General features: G+C 38.0%; 1 long non-coding RNA gene across 2 annotated transcripts in view; it reads right to left on the bottom strand.

Annotated features, from left to right (window-relative positions):
* Positions 1-991: 991 nt before the first annotated feature.
* The window catches only part of LOC116727424 (uncharacterized), a 37,755-nt gene continuing 17,478 nt past the window's right edge, over positions 992-21,268 (bottom strand). For both annotated transcript variants that reach the window (XR_004340797.1, XR_004340798.1), the window contains exon 3: positions 992-2,314. This is a non-coding gene — a long non-coding RNA (uncharacterized LOC116727424). The remainder of the gene's footprint in view (positions 2,315-21,268) is intronic.

Raw genomic sequence — 21,268 nt, 5'->3', positions numbered from 1 at the left:
TCTTTTCTTAAAGTCAAACTTCCTGTCCATTAGCAGTGCATGTTTAATTGAGGGAACTGGTTTAACGTTACAATAGTTTCATCGATCCAAATCTGGCTTTTTTGCTCCATGTTTATCTTGCAAGTCCCAAGCAGACTATGCTGCTACTTTAGTAATTGCTACTACACCGTCATCCACATCAAATGCATTGGGGTTCTCAAAACTGTTTTATACTGCACTGCCCTTACCAGTAGTTTTATTTTGGAGTCACAATAGCTCAGGAATTTGTGTTTTGTTACTTGGACTTTTAACTTGCTTTTATCTGTCAGGTAAGCTACATGCAAATCTTTTCTTGGGGGGAAAAAAAACATGTATGAGTTCCAGCTTTCTTCTTTCAAATTCACAAAAGAAGTAATATTTGAACCATAGAAAAAAAATCTGCTTAGTCTGGATGGAATTCAATTGGCCTCCACTAATAAAGTGAAGAATGTTCCAATTAGATTTCTTATTCAAAACAGATTTTTAGAACCTCTCTCTTTTTTTTTTTAACAAAAGAGAAAGGATTGATATATCCTCTCCCAGACTGGTACAAAAAAAAAAAACCTATCAATGGATTTGTCTCTTCAAGGCTGGATTACTTTCATTTTTTTACTAATCAAGAAGTCCAAAATCTCGAAATGCTAGCCTGAAAGCGCTGATGAGAATGTAAAAAACAGGGAGTGCATTTCTTTTTTTTTTCTCACTCTGGCATCCTGGTAAATTCAGAATGTAATTTAAAATTCTCCTTTATATATGTAGTTGTCTTTTTTTTTTTTACATCTTGTTGCAAATTCCCTCACCCTTTTTTTGTCAATGTCTTACATAAGATGTTTTTTGAGAAAAAGAAAAAGAAAAACTTCTTCGTCTACATGGTGAGGTTGCGGTTGGTAGTGTCAACTTCCACAAAAAAATAAAACATTTCAAATTTAGGCTAGGAAGGGTTTTTTATTCAAAGATACTTCTGTTTCCTCTCACTCCTCTGAAACCTGGTCCTAGTGGTATAGCTCTTGATTGCTTGAAAGAATCTCGGAGGCAGTATTGCTTGCAACATGGCTGCCGATAAGCCACTTCAAAGCAATACAAAAATCAAAAAAAGGAACCTATTCAATTGAGTTTATTTGAGCTTTGATTATACTTTTGGTTTTATTTTTGTTTAACGGTCGGTTATATTACTATTCCAATAACTTAGTCTAAACCAACTATAAAGCATCCATTGAAGACAACCTGACACCAGATGGTTTGTTACACAGAACCATCTGGGTATTCTTATAATTGGATTCAAACGAGCACAGCTCAGCAGTATCGTCCCAGCATGTCAGTGCTGTTCCCATCATTTATACAGCTTCATGTCATACAGGGTGAGTTTCATAAGAGGTGTTGAACTCAGGCCCCATCAAGACCTGTCCATAATGCAAAAGCAGACTATATATAACCATAATTCATAGTCCAGCAAAGTAATGTATATCTGTTCTATCCTATAAAATCACTCATTTCCGAAACACAAAGGTTCTATTTAGTTCCACATGTTGCACAGTACCTGTGGTATCGTACCATTAAAATTAAGCGCCGGCTGGAGTAACTCTGCACGTTGCTTTGGATTTCTAAAGAATTGTCCAAACATGTGCTGCAACAATTTTTCTTTCTGGTTTGGATGCGGTGCAGCAGGAATCTTTGGTTGCTTTTTTTTTTCTTTTCTTTTGGTCAGTTGCAAGGTGGCAACAAGGTGTTGTTTGTCCAACTGGGAGGAGCTGATTAGCATCTCGGAAACTCAACTAATACATGAACCACAACCCCAAAACTCAGAGGAGTTGAAACTGAGGCTTCCGTGTCTTCCAGTGATCATATTGGGCAAGAATCATATCCCCAACTCCAACATCCCCCCTCCTGGATTTCTTGCCATACAGCCAGACCGACATTTAAAGAGGAGTGAAAAAAAGCATGACATGGATTATAAGGATATTCTGACAGCTGATGATGTCACCTAGGACATATTACTGTGAAATAGAGAAATTGAGCTGTTAGCATGGCACAACAGTACACTTCAGTACACAGTAGATCCACTTCTATCTTTTTGTACCGTTTGACACATTTGGTATAGAGGATTCCCCTATATGTGGTGGAAACCATGGCGATGACGTCACAGAGGGGCGGGGAAACTGGCAGCGGGGTAAAAAGGTTCACACTCGCACTAATCCAGTGATCAGGTCTCACCATGGGGGAAGAGAGAGTGGCGGCTTTGTCCATAATCCAGAGCTCAGTGGTCAGGTGAACAGTTCAGGTCAGGAAAAGCGAGGGTCTAGAGGGCAAAAGAAATTCAGAGTCCGTGAGGCAGGCGTCAAAATTCAGGTAAAAGAAGCCAAAAGCAGAGAAACTCGGAGCAGGCAAAGACAAAGGCCAAGAGGCAGAAAACCGTTCAGGAATTCAAACATGGAACACATGAAGAAAATCATGACGTGTCCCACATGGCAGCAAAAAAAATAAAAAGCCCCATTTTTCCATGAACAAGTTAAATGTAACTGATACATCTAGATTTCAACCAAAATTTGCATCTAGCGCGTGCACAGTCGTACACGCGTACGCGTCCAAGTGTTAGGTTAGTTTAACGGACAATGAATTCTACGAGTTAAGAAACTAGAGTTACTTCTTGTTAGACCCCTTCCTCCAATTCTACGATAACATTTTGAAAGGCATGTGACGTTTTCTCAAACGTCACACTGATTTTTCTATGCAGTTATCAATAAGGATAAGAATAATAAAACGCTGTTGGAATAACTTTTCCATTAACTAGTTAATTTCAGTTACTGTCTTCTTACAAGCCACTGGGAGCTGCGTGGTTCCAACACCGGAGGCAGGCAAATTGAACATTGCACATGGCACAACTGGGGGTGCGTACACGTAAACACAGGTTTTGCAGAGTCTTCTCTGTAATTAATGAAAGCTGCAGTAATTATGAAACATAGCAAAATAAACCACAAGGCTGAAATTACAAATTGATTTGTTAATAGGATAAAGTCTCTAAATATGTTGTATTTCTTCCTGCCTGGGAGTCCATTTCTGTAACATTCAGCCAGTTGTAATCTGGTAATCATCTCTCTCAGCTGCAGGCTCCTTGCCTCCTCAGTGGCATGCACAAATTTGGTGTTGACTTTAATTGAATATTGATTTGTTTGTCTCACCCCCCCCCCCCCCCCCTTCCTCCATCTTACTGCCTCTTTTCAAAGTGTGATTAACCACATTCAACAACATACATGTCTCCATCAATCCATCGCGAGACAATAAATCATGTATTAGTAAGACTGAACCAAATTGTTAAGGGTCTGACGAAGAAGCAGACATACATTTCATACATCAGTATGTTTTTTTTCTGTTTTTTTTTTGAAGAACTGTTGGAAAGGGTAAGGAGTTCTTAAAGAGACAGAGGCCAGTTTTAAGGCTTCAGATACAGCTTTGATGCAAAGTTACATTTGTTTTAAGTTATTCTTAACATATGTACAGTATTTTGCATAACAGTTGAAGGTAACAGTTACTTTATTGTGCTATAAAGTGGCACTACATGGCCTCTAAAATACTCTGAGAAACTACTTCAGCAGAGTTTCCATATTCCACCCTAACAAGTTAATGGCATGTTACTTTGAAAAAAATATATATATATATACATATATATATATATATATATACAGTATATATAGAATTTAACTCTTGTGTCTCAGCTGTTTTATGCATTGTGTAAGTACATTGTACACACATTGGCTTTTTTCTAGCAGGTACAACTTCTGCATTGCTTGTCAAAGTAGCAAATCTTCCCACCATCTGGCAGATATACATTGTACTACGCAGTACAAGTGTTGAAAAGTGTCAAAGAAAGGGGATTTATGTTGCTTAAACATTGTTTGTGCCAGATGGTCCGGAAACTGTGAAAATGTGGATCGACTGGGACTCTAGTAGAACAATCTCTCAGGTTTACAGACGATGGTCTGGAAGCGAGAAAATGTCCAATGAGTGGCAATGGAGGTGCAAGACAGCAGGACAATGGGCAAACTGGTTTAAGATGATTGAAAGGCAATGCGCCTCAAATGACCAGTGCTTACAGTCATGGTGTGCATGATCCCATCTGTAAATTAACTTGATGGGCTACACCAGAGGAAGACCTCTTCTGTCAGTTAAGAATCAGAAACAGACGATAAAGTGAATCAGAATTGGAGTATGACAGAATTAGTAGAAATTTGCCTGGGCCGATAAGTCTTAAAGGCAACTGCAACATTCATGTGACCGTCACAATTTGATACTGAAAGCCAAAACAAAACATGGAAGTGTGGCTCCACATGTGAATTGTGCGTCATTGTGCCAAGTGAATGGCCCAAAGGTTTTGCCTCTACTCTCTCTCTCTTCAACCTGTTCTCCAACATTAAGCTGGTGCATAAAGTTCTCAACATCACTTGCGCAGTACTCATCTGAACACAGAACTTCTCACTGTGCTGAAATGCGGGAAAGGAATCTTATGCCACAACATCATCCTTGTCCCCGATGGCAGCAACAGACCGGGCTCCAGTTTCAGCCAATTACACCAACAAACAGGGTCCAGAGCGCTGATGAGTCGCATGTTGCCATCAGAGCCCATGAATTGTTAAACAGCCCGAGCACTTTGTGTCTGAAAGAGCTGACAAATGCAACCGCTGCATCTGCCAGACGTACACTAATTTGAGCAGCCGCAATCAAGGGAGCTCGTATTATTGCCCTATCGATCCAAGTGGGGAGAGAAATGAGCATCTCAGTTAAGCCCGGTTGGCTGGGCCTAACAGGTACGAGGCATGGCAGAAGAGAAGAGAGTCTTGGCTGATGTGGAGGCTCCTTTGGGTGTGACTGACATGACTAGGCACTGAGCTGCTGTAATAAAATGGAGTTTAGAAAAGCTTTTTCTTTAATTCAACTATGGTATTTTTCCATAGTAATTAAAGGGAACAGATAACTTCAATCAATCCAGTCTTTTTGTTGTATGGGAGTAAAAAAAAAAAAAAGATACAATCACAGGAGCAGAGAGTGGATTATTTACCAATTCATTTTGGTAAAACTTATAAAATACAGGATCCAAGGGCTAGTTATAAAGCCTCGGTGGAACCTATAGATTTTTAAAAGGCAGCGATATACTTATAAATGTTTGAGAGCATTTAAATAAACAGGTACCAAATAATGTAGAAATGAAGGAAGGTAAATTCTGAAAGAATTATGTCCACTCATTTCAAAAGTGGACATAATTCACTTTTAGAATAAACATGAGAATGTGTTTTGTATTTCTAAAAGTCTGTATTTACGACATCCACGTCTTCGGCAGGATCTCACGATGCCTCTGATCAGTATTATTTGACAACTTAAACCGACAAACTTTAGCCATATTTACTGACAAGAAATGCACTTTTTTTTAAATGGTTTTTCTTTTTTAATTGCATTACCAAAAAATTTTTTATAAAATAATACTGTAAAATATGTTTTGCATGTCAAATAACTGCAGAGTGGGATGAAATTGTCAGTATTCATGTCCTGTAAGGTGGAAAAACAAAGAAGCCTCATCTTAATCCATTGCCAGATTTCACAGTAATTCCCCGACAAATCATGAAGCCGAAACAAAGAAGACTAAATGCTTCTTGGAGCCCACTGACAGAGTGAACTGATGGTTTTAATTTCATAACGCAACGTTGACCTCAAACTAGTGGAGCAGAATCTGATAAAACAGGACAAAGTTCAAGTTGTGCATGCTATTTTTGCTTTTTTTAATATATATATATATATTCTACTTCAGATAGTGAACCATATATCTTTGGCAGCGTATACTTATGAACTGCTTTCCATACTTATTTATTCTTCTTGTGGAGAAATAGGAATTCAATTTACTTATCTGGAAGTACATCAGCGATGCCTGGTCAAGAGGTTGGCAGAATAGCTAACAATTGTACTGGGGTGAGATTGTACTACTTTTAAAACTTAAAGTAGTAATTTTAAAAAAGTACTTAATTAAGAACAAAAATGTATTTGTTTTGAAAGGCTACTTAAGTGCTGAGTAACTGATTGTAATACCAGATCCTTTTGTTTTTTGTAAGCGAGGATGTAATGAGTCAGAAATACATTTATACTAACAAAAATAAACAAAACTAAAACGCCAGCCCTAAGCCCTTAAACACCAGAAAAAAATTCAGCTTAAACATTTATTTTGTATTTCATGTGATCATTATCCTGTTCAGAAATTCTGCGATGCTTGTGGTGATCAAAGTGTCTTACCTTTGCAGTTTGGGGTATACTAAAAGTTTAAATGATCAGGTGGCTGAACTAGCTAAACAAAATTAAAGTCAATGATTAATGAATTATTGGATGTCAAAAAAAAGAAAGATGAAAAACAAAAGAAAACAATTCGACTTTAACATTAAAAGATTACAATAAAACCTGAGTGAAAGAATGAATCATATATATGTGGAATCTGAACTACTTACAGCTGAGAGCAACAATCCTCAGTGACAAAACCTATTAGAGGTTTAGCTGTAATAACATTTTTGGTGAGTTCTTGACACAAATAAAATAAATATATATATTTGGATGTGATCATTAGAACAAGACTTGAGAAAAACAACTTAGAATACTGTTACTTTTTTTCTGTGTTCTTTAGTGAATTGAAGTGAGGAGGAACACAGAGACCAAGTGTAACCCTTTGGATAAAGCATAAGATCTGAAAAGGTAATTTAAGTCAAACGAAGTTAATTTAAAAGATGGAGTGAACCTTGTTTCTCTTGGTTTAAAAAAAAAAATCAGATCCAGAATGTTTTTTTTTTTTTTGTAGCATATCAAAAACATTGCAATTTAATTTAACAAATGACTTGTTCAGTTTAAGGAGTTTTCTCGGTTTCACAATAAATAATTGTTAAAGCAAAGACCTGGTACAATCTTCAGTGTTATTTTTGACATTAAATTATACTTAAAATGTCCCGCTCTCATAACAAAATGACATTTCAGTAATTTTTCTGCATTAGGCTCCCCCCAGGGTTCCCATGACAACTCTGATCTTTTATAAATTTCACTGATAAAGTTAAGCGCATAAATTCAGTCATCAAATAATAATATATTTATTCTAAATACAGTGCAGAGAGCTATTCAGAAAGTGTTTCTGAATACCCGAGATTGTTGATATATTGACATTCTAAGCCGTTTCACCTTTCTGCCTCATGCACTGCCACCTACTGGGCAGTCGATATAAATTCACAAAAATATGTAATATGTAAAAAGGGCATCTTTACATCTACTTGGATATTCCAAATAGGGCATATATTCCACGTCATTTACCTTGATTTCCATAAATGTGCATCATTATTTGCAAACTAGCTGCTTTCTGTGGAAGATTACAAAGCTGCAGTTGTGATGCTAACATGTATGTAAGCAAAAATAAATAAATGCTTTTTTGTTTCAGCAGATTTAATTTGCTGCGGTCCTGCCCTGCAACAGTGCTACAGCTACCATCAATCTTCTTATCATGTCTTGCTTAGAATAGGAGAAAAAAAAGTTGCCTCTGCTAAGTGAAGCTGCCAATCACTACAAGGCGAAACAGACCAGCACTGCGACTGGCGATGACAAGAGATCGTCCTACATCATTTTTTCCATGTTTACACGTCAACAGCTGCTTTTATTAGATATTACCATGAAGTTTGTGCTTTTCTTAAACATCTGAAAAGTTCACAGCTTTTACTTCATATGTGATGACCGCAGGTGAGATCATGCAAAGTTTGCAGAAGTCTGAACACCAAACTGAAAACTTCTCCAGAACCACATCCTGGTGAATATGGTGTCCCTTGGTGGGTTGAGGCTGTTAGAATTGTACTCTGTGGGTTTTTTTTTCTGAAAACAACAACGTTGATTCAAGTCAGCGGTCCTCTTGTCAACTCTGGTCTGTGCTGTTGTTTTGTGGTCTGACACTTTCGAAAGATTATTTTCAAGCCAGAGATCCAAAATAACATGAATATCTTGCAATATTGTACAACATAATGGAATTCTGTGCCTATCCTCTGGTATTATCCATCTCCTGACTTGTGTGCACTGAATCAGATTGAGCCCATCCTGCACAGATTTTTTTTTTTTCTTTTTTACTTGCAGCTCTGTGGGAAGGCAGTCACATCATGTAACTCAGATGTAGTGCCACCAGCGGTGTAAAATCCTTTCATAAGAAGACAAACATTTCCACTGAGGATAGTGCTGGCTGCTTGCTCCTCATAATCCTGTGTATTATTATTAAACAATTGATGCCATAACAAATGGGGACTGAGGACAATGTTTTAGACCTCAGATGAAACGCCTCATTAGGTCTGTCGTGGATTTAATATGTAATCCAAAATATGACATGTTACGTGGAAAATACTCTGATATCCTTGAAAAAAGTTTTTTTTTTATTGCTTTTAAACTGCAACCTGGCAACAGTGAATTTAAAACGTGTACATGCCCCAAGTTTCTGTTGGACATATGTGAACAAAACAGATATGAAAAGTGACAAAATAGAGTAAAAATTAGAAAGAAAAGGTGCAAAAGTGTACATGCTTTACTGACTTAGCTCTACCAGTGACGGTTTAACGTCAGGCAATGAGCCGATCGACACTCACACAAATCCTAACAGTTAAATGTTTGCGAGTGGCAATAAATTGAATCAGTGTTGCTGTTACTGTACTCAATAACTACTTTGTCGATGTCAGTTTACAGTAGAAAATGTTATGTATCCAGATAATAGTAACCAAGACAGTGTTATTGATAGAAATATTTATTCCATCCCTACAGGTAAAATAGATGGAAAACTAGATTCTGGATACTTTATGGAAACTCAAAAATTAAGCGATACAAAATACTTTATCCTTAACCTTATTCTTTCCACAAAAGAATTCTTATTTTAACACATGCAGACACATTTTATAGGCTTCTTTTCCCTTTACATATATGAGGATAAATAGAGTAACATATTTTTCCATCTAATAAATTGCTGATATAAATAAAATTATGAAGAGTGTTATTTATGTGATAAAAATTGTTGGTAGACAATGACAGGTTTCTCAAGTTGCATCATCGGGGATTTCTGAATTCACATTTGTGTTTAGTGATTTTTTTATTCCCCCCCCCGAGTGTAACAGAAAACTCACATGATTCAAAACAGAAGGGCGACTTCTTCCATGCCCCTCAGTTGCTTGCAGCACGCCTTTAGGCCAAGTTGCCCCAGGCACTGAGTCACATTAACAATGTAAAATACGGTGCCACAGGTATTTGCAGATTTTAGGCTGTGCTCTCATAACCAGATTGAGAAAATTACAGGGAACTAAACGTTGTAATTCTGGAACATTTAGTTCAGTTCAGTTAAACGTTATTAGCCCCAACAGGAAATTTGCAGCACTGTCAGCAGCTACACACATAACATAAAAACATACAGCAATTTGATCAACGAACAATCTTTCGCTGCAGAAAAGGAGGGTCAGTGGAATCTTCACATACTGGAATTTATCAATCTGACAGAAGTGGCAATGAAAGATTTCCTCAGTCTATTAGTTTTACAGAGTGTTATTCTATATCTCTGTCATGATTGCAACAGTTAAAATTTGGCCCGTAGTGGTTTGATGGGACCCGATATAACAATCTTATTTTATTTATATTTATAGACGTCACTAAGATTGTCAAGGGGCATGGCAGGGATTTTACTGCGTTTTTTAACCAAGTTCTTCTGCCTGACAAAACGTGACAAAGATAAGAGAAAAGATAGGAATGGACTCAAAAAAAAGAAAAGAAAAAAAAACACTTTCACAAGAACAGTGCAAAGTTTGCGATAAATGTGCATAAGCTGGAGTGCAACCACCATGTTGCACCAACTCCCGGGTTGGTGACCACCCATTGGCTTAGTGGTCACAGCTACATCTCTGTCCGAAGAGTACACAATTCCAAAAACACAGATTTCCAAATTGGAGTCAAAGTCTAGCTGATTCAGATACGTTCCAGTAAAAGTCAGAAAACGTATACATTTTCACACCGCCACATCCTCCTTCTCTCCTTAGGGATCCGAGAATATCCACCTGAACATCCAAAGAGGAATCTACGATGCCCACTCCAGAGGTGCGCCATGACTGTCTATGTTAAAGAAACTCCTTGTGACACAGAAACTGGCATATGAATGTCAGCAGGAGAATAAGAGATGTCAAACTTAGGCTGTTCCTCACATTGTTATTCAGTTCAGGGCAGTCTGTCAGGGAGCTGGCTATGGTAATCAGGTTTTGAAAGACGTTCAAAACCTGATTGTGCAAAACATTTTCTTAAGATCTCAAACAATTGGGTCGAAATCGACAAACTAAGAGACCCTGTCGCGTTCCACCATGCCCAGCCCAATGTCTTTTTTTTCTTCAGTTTACTATGTTTTAGAGTGTACCATGTTCAGACGTGGGTCTTCATCAGATGAAAATAAGTTTTACGGTAAATGATTGCCGTCTCCAGGTAGGCTTAAGGTTGATGGAAGTCTAAGCACTGACTAAAATGGAAACCGTTGTATTTGTAGTTGAGGAGAAGGAAATTTGAATAAAATTGTGAAGGATTATGGGAAATAATAAAATGAGGATATCATTGCTGTGCTAAAAAAGAAAAGGTCACAGTTGACGTAGAGCTAATGTACAGAATACAACTTCTATCACACTCAGGAATAACTGCAATCAGGCAATTTATCCAGCCATCTGTTGATGCTACCTGGTCAGAGTTTGCATGAGCACTTTTAGGTGGCCGAGGATTTATTGTGCAACAAAAAGTAATTCATCCATTAAACAGAGTTAACGGATGAAATTACTAACTCTAAAGACATTAGAGTTAGTAATTGGAGGGTGCTAGAAACTCTTTTTTATAAAATAAATTATTGAAGACATGCTTTCTTCTCTCGTGTCTCATTATCTTTGTTTTAAGGGCAGATACAGAATAATTGCCTCTTTTCAATTCCACAAGTGAATGCCAACTCTGTCAATAAAGAATAAATTTAATTCAATATTACCACTGTTTGTCAGTCGTTTTTTTGTTGTTGTTGTTTTTTGTCTTTTTACATTATATGAAGTATAAATGGGATGGCCGAACAAGAGAAATTATGGTCTAAAAAGTCATCCGAAGTATGTTGGGGTAATAAATACCCAAGATTTCTCACCTCAGAGTAAGAGGCTAGTAACATTTTTCACCAGTTAGTGGCACTGACTGCAAAGCCAGCTTGTGAATATGATGCCATGTGCCGATTCACAAAGCAAGGGAGGACCTGAGGGGAAGGTGATTGCTCTTGTTAATGGGTGGCCATTAAGCTAAATAAAAGTTGATGTGAAATTGATGAGTTTGTCTTGAGGCGGGTTTGCATATGGAAAACAAATTTGCTGGAATCAAAATTCGCTCCGCGTCCCGCTAGACTCTTAATCACAGGAAAGAAAACCTTTCAGACTAAATCTATTCGTGTCACTTTTTATCTTGGCCAATAAAAGCAGATTTGACTCAGACTGGGCAGCCACTCATCATCCCTGTTTACAAGAGAACAGAAATTTAAAGATAAAGTGTTTCAGGTTGAGTACCATCAATTTACACACGGCCTCATTCCCGACCCTGATGTGTGTTGCACATAAAAGCGGATCTAATGTTATCAAAAGATGTACCGTAACATATCAGGACATGTTTAAAGCACAGCCACTTTGTTTGAATTAGAGGCCCTGTCAAAGCAGACTAAACCTGTGGTACAATGTCAAAATCGAGCTAAATCGTGAGCAGTATTTCCAAGGTGTGGCTATGGCTCATTGAAGCTTCCTTAGCATTTTAGACATGCTCAAACTGAGAGGCTGTGTTGGATTAATACTGTGATGGCAGCATATTGGGATTTCATGGTAGACATGACCCCAAAAAATCTCACGGCAGATTGTTAAGTAAAAAGACGAATTGGTAACCATGTTAACAATGAAGAAAAAAAAAAAGAAGTGCAAATTTATCGACTGATGGTAGCGTTTATCCTTGTTGTGCCAAACGTCCAACAAGGCTTGAATGACTCTCACTCGCACTCCTCTCCTCATTTATTTCCTGGAGACATCCATTAACCAATGATCGCAGAACTATGACATGCATAAATTGATCGCTTAGTCAGTCTTAATTTGTGAAATGATGGGTCTTGATAAAAAAAAAAGGCGTCACGTTCCAGGGTCGTCTTGACAGATCAATTGGCATCACACAGAGGTAAGAGTGAGCCAATTCCCGCTTTGGCTGTGCTTCACATTTTATCTAGTTTCTTTTGCTTTTTGTTTCTTTCCAGAAATGACCTGAAAGTTGTCCTTGTGACATGTACATAAATCTAAAACGACAAGCTAAACTTAGTGAGTCCATGTTTCAAAAAAGGTGAAAGAAGAGTAAATAAGACTTGTGATACATTTATTTATGTATTTATTTTACCAATGCTTCATGGGAGTAAGGTTTATTCCCTTAGACAATCTTTTTAATGGCATAAGAACATGACCACCAAAATTAGGTTGTGGAAACGATGCAGTGGCCTAACTAAGCTTTGCCAAGATATTTGCACTACAAACTAGACCAAAAATACTAGGCAAGATTTTGTTTCTCCACATGGTCAGCTTGCAGTAATAAAAATAAACATAACAGCTGATTTGCAACAAATGCTAGTTATGTTATCCCGAAGCAAGGCGGGTGACCAATATGGCAATCAGCCTGAGGAAAGTCCCAGAATATCGTGGTTGTGTTTCTTCTTCTTTTTCTTTTTTATTTTTTTACCATACACGACCTTACATTTCAGAAATATTGTGGAACTCTACTTATGTAAAAATGAACCTTGGATTCATCTGGGCTTTATTAAAAGCACATGATGAATACTTCTCTTCATTCACTCAATACATTTTCAAGTGACATTTAATTTAGTTCTGATCGGCGACAACAGAACAGGATTTTGTGCAGGTGTGCACCCACGGAAACTCCCACTGAAGCACCCAACTCTCTGACACAGAGCAGCTTGTAGGCTGTTATTGATTTTGACCCTTCGTTCTGTGCTCATTGAGTGTGGGGCAACAAATTCAGCAAGTTACACTTCACAAAGATTGCATTTCAGATAAAGACCATCACTGACGGTAAGGTGAGGTCCAGAACTGATAAAGGGAGTGGAGTAAGTAAATACCAAGGGACACGTCTGATTGCATCTTCACAGTGAATTATGGTGGAAAGCTGAAAATTGTCCCCCACCACCGGCTGTAGCCACCCTCTTCACATTTGCGAACCATTCTTCATCCGCTGAGGGGTGTAAGCTAAACATAGGCCTCTTCACAAGAGAAAAACTCGGCCTGCAATGGAAGGAAGGAGGGACGTCCTCCGCAGAACTCGATCTGTCCTGACGTTCATCAACGCTCTTAACCGGTCGTGGCGGTCAATAGATGAACATCAAATCAATCAAGTGATAATTCCTCTCATGCGAGGAGGGATTAATCAACATAAGTGTGCTATTTCATCAAGCCCCTGTAGACATTCATCAGGATCCACGTGTTAAACAGCCAGAGAGGGGACTTTCTGAGTCGTTTTTTTGTTGGGAGCTTTTGGTCTTGGCTGTTTTCTTATGAGTTTATTTAGCCGGGCGGTACAATATGGAGACAGAGAAAAAAAAAAGACTTCTTTCAGTCAGTTGTAAAAGTCAAAAACAAAACGTTTTATATTCTAAAGCTAACATGCATGGTAACATTTCATTATCACAGGACGAAGTACTACCTGGTAGCAAGACATGCAGTACGACACGGAAAACTTTCCTCGGAAAATCACTCTCCCCGGCTGATCCAGAGCAAGCAGATAAACAAGTGTTTAAATTAATTCACTTTCATGTTTTATCTTCGCAGTTGGTTAATTAGATTCTGCAAAGCCTCTGAGGGTAAATGCCAACCTTTCAGACGTTTCTCTTCAGTGTTTTGCTCAATAAAGTTAGCCAGCATTTTCTGTCATCGCGAGCTGAAGTCTGCACGTGATTTGTTGCTTGTGAATCGGTTGCAGCATCAAATCTGCTTCCTTTACTTGAATCTCTGAATATTTTAAATGAGACGCTACCTTAAGTAATGTGTTTTTTCACTGACAAAGCTGAACTTTTTCTGGACAAGCCTTTATGTGAGCTTCAGGTCAATGGCTGTTGGAGAGCATTTCATCAATGGATAAGCAAAGAAGAACCCCTGTCAGGTAAAAAAAACGAAAGGGAATAATTGTTTTCCATTAAGCTGAAAAATATATATCTAAGTATCGGGTCCATCATTATTTATGTTTTGCTTTCTCTATGTGCCAAAACAAGATGATGCATTTGTCAAGTTTCTGGCTATTTTTGAACACGGTGTCATGGGGGAATCCGCTTAGCAGGACATTCACAACTGTTTTCGTTATTGGTTGGCCTAACTTATGCGCGCTTTATTTCCACACTGCATTCGTGAAGAGCAGTCTACACTAAACACATGCAGGAGCAATCGCAACCCATAAAGTCCCGTCAATGAATGCAATTGTAACCTTTTTTTTTTTTTTTTTTAAACCTATTCTTGCATCAAGCTGATAGGATGAACGGATCTTATCAGTTTGGATCTGGCAGGAAAAGCTCTGTCTCTTTAATACGAAGGAAGTTTGTACAGGACAAGAGAATTAAGTGACGATGACTGCAGAACATTTGAGTTGGGGAGTCATTACTCTTCCTTCTTTGTACAAAGCTGTTTGAAGATTGTCAACATGAACTGAGCATATTCCCCTCATTTGTTCACTCATTTCTTCTCCCCCCAAAGCCATTTAGTGATGAGGTCAGATTTTTCCGTGGCAGTAAGATGGACCCCATTGACTCCAGTGACAAATGAGGAGTACTATGCAGGATAATTATCTCTGAATTGGTATAAACTTAAACTGACACGGTCGTGTCTTGGCAAATATTGCGTCAGAGGCTTCGACAGAGACGTTTTGCTTACTGATCCACTGGATTTGAAAGGTGCAGTTACATAATTAACATTTAGAGTTGAGTTGTCTCCTCTGTTTTAAGAGATACCTGGGTTTTTGATAAGATAGGTGGACGATTTTCAAATTGTGGGATGTGACATGAGACATTTAGCAACTTCACCAAGCCTATGCCAGAAACAAAATTGATAGATTTTTCATACCTGAATACATGGGCAGTAAGGAAGCCAAGTCTGGGCTAAGCAAAAATAATAACAATAAAAAGGAAGTCAATTTAGTGCAGCTCTCCCACACTTTGAATGTTCTTCATGTAGGCCAATCTGGTTAAATACATTCAAAACAAAGTTGCAAGTCTGAGAAACGGGATGTAGTCGTTTTCCAAACACAAAAGAGACATCCCACAACTAAAATCTGATGTGCAACTGTGTTTTGGTTTACTTTTCACAGAGAAGGAAGTTGCCTTCTCAGTGTGTGCTTCAGAGACTTTTGTGTCATTCCCTTCAGTGGTTCTTGGTCCAGTGCCACCACAAGTGAAGGGTTGAGCTGATTTTTCAAAGGTTTTGGTTTGTTTGATAGCGTGTGAAAGTGAATTTCACCAACTAGAAATGGTGACAAATGTTGCAAGTTTGCTTCCTAATCATACAGAGTCTACCAGACTATTAATAGTTTTACTGGTTGCTGATTGATAAGCTGGTTATGAAGAGTGGTATCCTTGATGTCTTCATGCTTAATGACATTAGACCAATTGTAACTTGTTTTTTTTAGTGGCATCATAGAGAAGCTTGTTATTATTCAGTAACAATCTCAACTCTGATGCATTTGGAACTTGACCTTGTGCTAACAGATCTGCATGTCAGCAGACCAACAAGTTACCAAAACTGTATTTGAAAGAAGTAGTAAAAAGTCTTCATTTTGTTAATCACCTTCAGACATTTGGGATATTTGATCATTGCAAATTTAATCCGGAAGCATGTTGGAATTTTGGGTTAATCCTTGTGTTGAACAATTAATCGATGTATGTAACTTAATGCAATTATCACACATTATTATCACTATAACACACATTTTGTTTTTGGCCTTGTAGCCAAACGTTAATCATCAACCTGAGTAGAATAATTTTCCTACTCATTTGTGAATGGGTGTTATTGTGAAGCAGGGCCAATATTAGCCGTGCTGTTGTGAGCGGTGGATGAGAAGACGGTGTCATAGACGATCTCCAAATTACATTCTGCCTCAGGTTGGTTCTTTGTGAAAGAAATATATTTTTTATTAATCTGTCCTTTAACTTTAAGTTTATTATCTCGAAAAGGCTAAAGGATAGCTATTTTATATTCAAATCGTACAAAAGGGGAAGAATATGACTAAAGACTTCTTTGTCTGGCTCAAGCCTGCTGCAGTGTGTGTGTGTGTTTGGGTGGGTGTGTGTTTGTCTAAGTATGTGTGTGTGGTGGAGAAGGCAGAGTGATTAATTTTGTAGCTGATCATGAGGCTGCAGTTTGTCTCGTTAGATTTTCTATTCACGCTTCTAAGATATATTCCATTTCTCGAGACTGTTTTTAATTTCTTTCAAAGATGAGCTTACCCGTAGGATTGTAATTAGTCTTGTGAAATTGACATAAAGGAGTTTTCTAATATTACAATGAAAATTATTAAAATAAATGGAAAATTTAAACCACTACACCACCTTCAATATAGCATAAAAACATTACGAATTAATGAGTGGTGTACAAAACACTAAACTATCAGTTTGGAGGATTGCATACCCACGGTAACTGAAGCACAAACTACAACAAAAAATACTTTGTCAACGGGTCTACTCCAAGGTTCTGCTCCGAAAATGAAACTGCACAACCTCCACAACTAAAGTAGCTGCTTGTGTTCTGGATCTTGTTGTTTTGGGTCATTATCTGCATCTCATGACGATAGACAGAATGTAAACAGATTGATAAATCAAGAGCTTTGCTTTGTGCTGGTCACTCTTGCTGTGACTAGCAATATACTAGTTACAGCAAGAGTAAGCAGGGTTAGCGCTAGGAACCATTTAAAAAAGATGTTCTTACTTGACAAATACTAAACAATCAAGAGAAACATGGCTGTTAGGTGAATTGGTCTCTCTTAATTACCCGTGTGTGTGTGTGTGATTGTTTGTTCTGATTTTCTCTGAGTTGTCTTGTGATGGGCTGGCCACATGTCCAGGACGTACTCTACCTCTCGCCCATTGGCTGCTTCTCCCTCGAAGATACACAGACAAGCAGGTACAGCCAGATATAAAATAACTTTGAAAGATAACAATAGATGAAGGGGTGTGTTTATCTTTAACACAAGTTGAACACGGGACAACTTTACAAGTGTCCCCAAGCAGTAACCCCGTGTGTTCTTTAAAGTTTCGCATTCTGCTGGAACAAACATAAACTATTAAACTGGGAGTTTAACATTTTACTTCAGCTCTCCTCACTCACCTATAATTTAATCTCATTCTACTAAAAGATAAAATTCCAAAGCTTTCAAGCGTCTATTACTAATAAAACAGCGGGCAAGGATTTCTGGACCCAGAATAGACGTTGTAGGTAATTTAGAAAGGGAGGAAACGAGAGCAGGATGAAGAGGTGAGCTTTGGAAGCCCGAGAGAAGGAGTGATCCAGCAATCTAAGATGAAGAAAACGGATAAAAAACAGAGAGGTGAAAAGGCATATGCTGGACCAAGAGACAGAGTATGGCTGCGTTATTATATCCCATGTTGAAGTGGGTGAGAGCAGACAACCATGGAGATAATGGCTGTCTCATCCATTAATTCATGATTCACAGACAAGCACAAAATATGAATCGATGCATCAGCAGCCTCTACTAAATCAAGACGGCGTTGGGGTGTTATCTTTCTGCCGACAGATGCTGGACGGTGATAGCCAAGAATGTTTTTGTGTTCTCAGGAACAAAACTCTTGTTTTTTTTAATTCAAACTTCACTGTTGCGTAGTCCAACTAATTAGCTCAGTCCTGTGTCTTTAATGTAAAAAATCTTTGGACACTTTTACGTTCTTGGAAAGTGTTAAACTGTAAAGATTGCATTTAATTTTCAGGAGTTTACATTTGTGGGGTTTTCCTATCTTTATAATATAATATTTATCTCCAAATACTACCTGCACGCTAATGGTTCATCCACAGCAAGTGTCAAACTCAAGGCCCGCGGGTCAAATCCGGCCCGCCGTAGCATTGTCTGTGGCCCTCTAGATTTTAGACTAAACACTAAATGTGCTTAAATATTATGTTATTGATAAAATCAATGGAGTTTTTATCTGTTTATTGCCAAATTATATCAATCAGTCCCTCCAGTTTCTTGCGCAAAATCAACAAATCTCCGCACTTTTTTTTTGCTCTATAAATGGGAGTTTATTTCAAATTTTTCTCAAAAATTGTCTATTACTTGTACTAAACAGCTGCCTCAGCCTTAATTAATGTCAGATTATAGTCCATGATCTATACAGCGAGTAATAAAAAGTCGCATTTATCATCATAAATAAGCACAAATAATGTAAATATTTCCAAATTAGTACCACAAACACTTTGACTTTTATTGCAAAAAAATATATAAAAATCACAAAAAGAATCAAAATCCTGGAGGGGCTGAAAAGACGCTCAATAATATTAATTAGGTTTAAGACGTCATTGCTATTTTAACAGTGAACATGTTTTATCAATACATTCTGGTACAACTGGCCCCTTAAGAGCATTCATTATCTTGGTCTCTGATCCACAGGGTTGAGGCACCAGATGCAACTCCTTGGGATTATAATATCTTTCCAGAATTTGCTTCGTTTAGAATCTGGACTTGTACATCTTGGCATTCTGAACACATTACTTGTGTGTTCTTTATGCATTCTGATTTATTTATGGTTCAAAACCTTCTCCTCGGCTGCCGCAAGTAAATCTACTTCTGCGCAAGACGTTATTCTTTCATTCCACCTTCTCCTGACTTGTTTACACAGAGCAGAACAGAAATCTGCAGAAATCCTCAGCAGTCTAAATGTTAATAAAAGAAAACCTTCCAACTCTATTTCAAAAGGGTTGTGTGTTTTCCTTTAACCCGGTGGCAGGTCTTGGTGTCCTCCTACCCGCTCAGAATATTGAGGAATACTTTCCGAGATCATGAAAATGACATTACGCAGTGGACACACACATCTGAGATGGAACAGTTGAAACTAACAGATTTGCTTTTCCTCATAGATTATTTTTTTGAGCTTTTTATTTATTACTCAAACATCTCCAGATTGGCATGTAGCAAAATTTGTTGGATTGTGACTGCTAAGGTAACTTTTTTTTTTTTTAAGTTTCAGGTCTTCAAAACATTTTAAAGATGTTTTTGTTATAGCATGCTTTCGTTTCCAGCTCACGTATTAGTTATTAAATAAGTTAGTTACAACTAACACCTCTGTAATAGCTAATGGTAGCGATGGTTAAGTCATATCATTTATCATTCATAAACACAGTCAGCACCCCCTCCTGCCTTCTTACCGTTCTCTTTCATGCTGACGACACAGAGCAAAGCCGTGTTTATGTGTGAGTTTGCAGTTAGCGCCGTTAGCACTGTTAGCGCGGTTAGCCATGTCTCTGTCAGGCAGATCAGGCTGGTTTTTCTGTAGCTTCTTTGGTGGCATGTTAGAGCTGTAATCTCATCCACTTTATTGGGAAGATCTCACATTTTTCATATTAGCACTCCCAAGCCAGATGGTAAATCTTGAAATTTCCCTGGAAAGGTACACACACACATAGGTGGACGCATAACAGCACTCACACACAACACTGAGACCACACCAAGGACAGTCAACGATGTTTGTGTGCCAATGGTAACATGGGGAAATGACATGAGTGACTGCCACCTGGACAAAGATATTGGACACTTCATTAAATTTTGTTATTTTTTTCTTTTGCCTATTTTGAATAAAAAGGATCTTAACACGGGTCAGAACTTCACCACTGTGCAGTACAGTATTATAAAAGCAAATAAAATGAACACCAAAAGGCTTTTTTTGTCAGGGTATCAGCTCTTCTCTTCACCTATGATTTGCAAACTTTTTCAAAGAAAATAAATATATTTTGTGTTGCACAAATTTAATGAGGCTGCGTCAATTTGAAGGCGAGATAATATTGGGTGTTTGCCTCCTGGACACTTTTGATGGAATCCTGGAAGGTCTGAGTTAGTCTGCAGTTGTGGTAAATTCAAAGCCAGACTTTAATTCCTCCTCCATACATACAAAATAACCAACAGAATGGAAATGTCCATGCAGAAACCAATTAAAAATTTGCATTTTGAAAGGGAAACAGAGTGGCTGCGAGCTCAAGACTGCACTAATGCTGCCATTTGTCATTTTCAGACCTGCATCAGTTCAGTCATCTTGTCTCAGTATGTCCTGCTTTCCTTAACTCATTGTCAGATTCTCATATTGCCATTGGATGGTTTGCTAGTTTTCTCCATTTCCTCCTGTGTTTTTGTTGTATTGGTCAAAGCGTCTATTCGGTACATTTGATTAGATTGTTTTATCATTTTAAAAAAAAGGTCTATGGTTGCCTGCCTTCTCTCTGGTGTCTTCACTTGCCCACCTGTTCTTGTTGCGTATTAGAATCTGACCAACCAGATCTCCAGAAATCCTATGTCATTGTCTAGTTTTCTGTCCCATTTTTAATTTGTGGATCCCTTTGTGTCCGAGTTCAGCTCCTTTTGTATTTTTTTGTGTTTACTAGTCGCCTTCCCTTAGTCCCCTTGACAGTACTCTTCACCTCAATCCCCACCCGTGCCACGTTATTTTAGCTTATTATTTTGCATTGTTCCTTGCTAGTTTGTTCTGTTTTGCTCCCCTGGTTTCCACGTCCTACTTTCCTTGTGTTAAACCTATATGTTCTCCCGTTTTGGTTATTAAAGGCTCTGCTCATCTGCATTACTGTTCGGTTATATATTTGGTTCCTCTTCCAAATCTCCCAACAAGACAATAATGGACGTCATTATAGCCTCCCAAACGACAACGCCCATACACATACCGGCAAATTAGTTGCCAATCGGCTTAAGGACAACACAGTCAATGTTTGGGATTACCAATCACAATCCTGTAGAAGAAAATGTGGGCAAAGCTGAAAAGATGCTCGCAACCAAGGCTTCCTGCAGTCCTGATTCAGAGACAAAAGTTCTGTGAGGATGAATTGGAGAAGATGTTATGCAATGTTACGTGACAAAACCTACATATATACAGAATTTTCAGACTTTATTTAGCAGAATATTTTATTTTTGGCAATGTACA

Source organism: Xiphophorus hellerii, chromosome 10, assembly GCF_003331165.1.
Source record: "Xiphophorus hellerii strain 12219 chromosome 10, Xiphophorus_hellerii-4.1, whole genome shotgun sequence".
Classification (NCBI taxonomy): domain Eukaryota; kingdom Metazoa; phylum Chordata; class Actinopteri; order Cyprinodontiformes; family Poeciliidae; genus Xiphophorus; species Xiphophorus hellerii.
This window is presented reverse-complemented; position numbering and strand designations above follow the sequence as displayed.